The sequence below is a fragment of the Cyprinus carpio genome, chromosome A10, assembly GCF_018340385.1.
Source record: "Cyprinus carpio isolate SPL01 chromosome A10, ASM1834038v1, whole genome shotgun sequence".
In the NCBI taxonomy this organism is placed as follows: Eukaryota; Metazoa; Chordata; class Actinopteri; order Cypriniformes; family Cyprinidae; genus Cyprinus; species Cyprinus carpio.
This window is the reverse complement of record NC_056581.1, coordinates 14,314,343-14,318,430: the sequence shown is the minus strand read 5'-3', so window position 1 is coordinate 14,318,430 and position 4,088 is coordinate 14,314,343. Positions and strand designations below refer to the sequence as shown.

Below are 4,088 nucleotides of genomic sequence, written 5' to 3'. Positions count from 1 at the left end.
GAAGGTTGGCCTTAGGGCCTGTTTTATTTATATTTGGTCTCATTTGTGACTCATCAAACTGGATGATCACGGTGAATATTAAAGAGAGCAGCAGTTGCAGACAGAGGATAGAGAAACTAAAAGGTAATGAAATGGGTGCAAACGAGACTTGGCTAATGCAGGAACTCCCTTGAAAGATCACACTGAAGCATTTTTTTATGTGCAATAAATTTCTTTTCGCACTAGGAAAATAGCTTTGGATGGTTTAAGTAAATCTATTAATGCGGAGAGTTGAGGTATAAAGTGTTCGTAGGAGACGGCTGGGAACTTGGTTAGCACATATACTCAATATGCACAGACAAGACATTAAATTAGTCAGAGAGACTCTCATTAATTAAACCCATCTTTTTTTCATTACAGATATTTTTAGTTAACATGCTGGATTGGCACAAACCTCCCTTAATTATAGCTTGAAGCATATGCTGGTGCTGGTGGATTCTGCTGCCTGCATTCGCCACAATCAACATGGAAGAATTATTCATTTCATTTCAAAGATGAGATGCACTTGCAAACACACAAACAAGTAATAAAACATTTATGGAAAAGATTATGTTTTACATACTTGGTAAAAACCAATTTGGCTGGCTGGGTTCATAGAACTGGCAGAACTGGCCTGAGATCAGCAGTAGTATACAGATAAACTTTATGGTAATGTAAGAGTATAAGTATTAGAGGCATAAGGCCTCCAGTGTTTCATGCTCATTTTTAGCTTAATTTCAAGTGCTCAGGAAGGCACAATCATCCAGAAACACTCACTGAGAGCAACAGAGAGAACATAATCATCTAACAAAATTAAGAACTGTCCCCTCAGGATAGCATGAGATAATTGAATGCATACAGATTATTTTAAACTTTTTATGCAATTATTTACATTCTTTGAAAGCTTGCAGGCATGTTTTATTCCTTCTTATACAAACATTTGGTATAGAAACACAGAATCCCTAAATGATTTTGCATAATTGCAAAAATGCATAGAAATTATGTTTCATTGTTTTAACCCTTGATGGTGTTCGGGTCTGTGGGACCCGTTTTCATTGTTTTATCATCAAAAGAAAATTTTATTTTTATATTATCTTTTTTTTTTCAGACTCATTTGTCCTTGGCCTCATTTTTCTGTGAAGAGCATATATCCAATAAATTTTCAATGACCAAACACTGTACATGAAAATGCAGCGGATCCACCAGACCCATGAATAACAAAAAATATGAACACCACACAAGTGTTGATTATTCTGAAATTATCAAGCATTTCGTATAATATGCTTTTTTTTCTAATTAAATGCAGCGATCCTCTTAAGACATGCCTTTAGATTTAAAAATAAACTTTCTTTAATGTCTGCTTTAATCACTAGGCCTGTCTGCTGTCAGTGGGCTTCTTTATACTCGCTGCAATAGAGAGCTGTTGCCTTTGTTGAGCCTTGAAATCAGGTGTTTATTGAGAATTAAATGAAATGGGTAAAGTAATTTATTGCAATTTTTTTTAAAGACATTTCTTTTTTCTTATGAGAGGCTAACGTTTATATGAATAGCCACTGAAGAACCGCCGCGGAAACGTTTTCTACAGGAGAACGCTTGCCCCTTTGCGTTAAATTCGGAACTAGCATTTCTGTGTCCGATTTGTGGGGAAAATAAAATGTACATTTATATATAATGCACACCGTGAGATTTATGAAACCTCTTTAAAATCATCAATTACATAAACAGCGCGGTTTATAAATATAGCTTTAGTGGTTAGCTGTATTCTAGGAAGTTAAACATGTTGCAGATAAGGTTCACCTGGGCGGAACTCTTGATTCGTTTATGTTTCAGACACGGTAATAACCAGTCGCACAAGAAGGAAACATACGGTTAGTTTCTTTTTAGCATTTTCGGTTAATATGTTATTTTAGTTAATAAGAAAACACAGCACAATATAACTGTATTATTACGTCGGCTTGCCCCTGTTTGCTTTAGCAGTAGTGTCCTTTTTTCGAGTTTGGAGAATAGCTAGAAAAGTTTTGACAAATCATTAGATCATGTCCTAAAGCTGCAGTTCCTCTGCGAAATTCTCTGTATTCACGGTTTTATCGAACAGAATGGGAACTCTTTTAGAGAGAAGACAGGAGCATTACGCAAATTACTAAAGAAACAAGTGGAGCTGGTGTATATATAGTGCACCACACCAAGTGCCTGCAATTCAAAACGAAAGTGAGTGTAAAAATGATATTATATTTGCTGTACATCAAAGCCTAGTGGGTTGCCTAGTGTCACATGTACATTAAAATATATAAATATTTAAACCCCCTCAGTACATTCGTGGTCATTTTTTTTAATCTTTCATTTCTTATCTTATTATTCTTCTTCAATACATTCAGCCAATCAGGGCCTGAGAAGACAGCAGTGGTGGTGATGAGGACAGAGGGGCTGGTGGTTCTCTGATGTCCAGGCACGAAGTTTCAACGCTCAGCAGGAGTGTGAGAGCAGCCTGGGTCTGGAAGAGAGTATAGAGACTGTGAAAACTGCAGTGAAGGAACTTGGCCCCTTCGATGGCATCCTGGGATTTAGTCAAGGTGCCGCCCTGGTGGCTATGCTTTGTGCACTGCAAGAACAAAAACTAGGAGGCTGATTTTAATTTCGCCTTTGCCATCCATGGTCGCCGGATTCTGCAGTGTCTGTTCCCAGCATCGTCGGTTTTATGAAGGCCCAGCGATAACAATCCCTTCTCTGCATGTGTTTGGGCAGGATGACCGTGTAAGGTTCCAGAGGAGATGAGCCGAGAGATCTGCTGCCAGCGTTTGATGGAGCTCAAATCCTCGTTTCATCCATGGTGGACACTTTGTCCCGGCGGCATCTTCTCACAGGCAGACATACCAAGACTTCCTCAAGAAGTTTGAGTGAGAGGATAAAAGAGTATCTGAGAGTTCCTGGAATAAATCAGGTCCTACGTTAAATGTACTTCTTGAAATATAGGCTACGTTATAAAAGCCTTGGAAATTGAACAGTCAATAATAAGATGTTTTACACTGTTCTCAGGGAAATGGTTACTTGAATAAAGACTTTCAAAAACGAGTATGCAGTGCTGTATTGTTTGTTGTCCAGCTCATTTGCTTGACAGAGTCTATCAAAGGATATTTCAGGGTTCAAAAAGATGTTAGGCTCTGTAGCATGGCTGTTCAGAAAATAATATTAATATATGATAATAAATATAATATCAATTATAATATATTTGTATTTGGAGTTATTTGTTTTAATGGCATTGTAAAAATAAATTATAAATTAGTTTATTGAACCTGGTAAAAAATGAACAGAAAATCTTAAAGTTTTTGTTAAATATCATATTTGATACATCAGGCTTTTTATAGCTTGTATAGGTGAATATGCCGCTCATACTCAAGGAGGAAAAAAACACTTTCACGTTTATTCAGAGGCCCAATCTGAGCAAAAATATGCAATTTGATGCAGTTACTGATATTTATATGGCCAAAAAGTTGAAATCCTGATAGCTTGCAATGAAAATAAATGAAAGTATGTGTGACCATGGACAACAAAACCAGTCTTAAGTTGCTGGCGTATATTTTTAGCAATAGCCAAAAAACATTGTATGGGTCAAAATGATAGATTTTTTCTTTTATGCCAAAAAATAATTAGGATATTAAGTAAAGATCATGTTCCATGAAGATATTTTGTCAATTTAATACTGTTAAATATATCAAAACTTAACTTTTGATTAGTAATATGCATTGCTAAGAATTCATTTGGAAAACTTCAAAGGCAATTTTCTCAAAACAAATATTGTCTGATCCTAATAAACCATACATCAATGGAAAGCTTATTTATTCAGCTTTTCAGATTCAGATTTTGAAAAATTGACACTAAAGACTGGTTTTGTGGTCCAGGGTCACATATAACAGTATAGCAGACTAAATTTAAAATGTATTTAAATTCCAGTTGTCACTCCATATCTACCTATAATATTTCTTAGAAAGATGAAAACTTAAGTTCTTAGTTTTATGATTGTTATTGTAAAAAACATAAAATACAATGAAATACAATGATGACAGAGAAGATAC

At 35.6% G+C, this 4,088-nt stretch overlaps 1 pseudogene; it reads left to right on the top strand.

Moving 5' to 3' along the window:
- The first annotated feature begins 260 nt into the window (after positions 1 to 260).
- On the top strand, positions 261 to 2,951 carry LOC122146359 (annotated as a pseudogene).
- Positions 2,952 to 4,088: the final 1,137 nt, after the last annotated feature.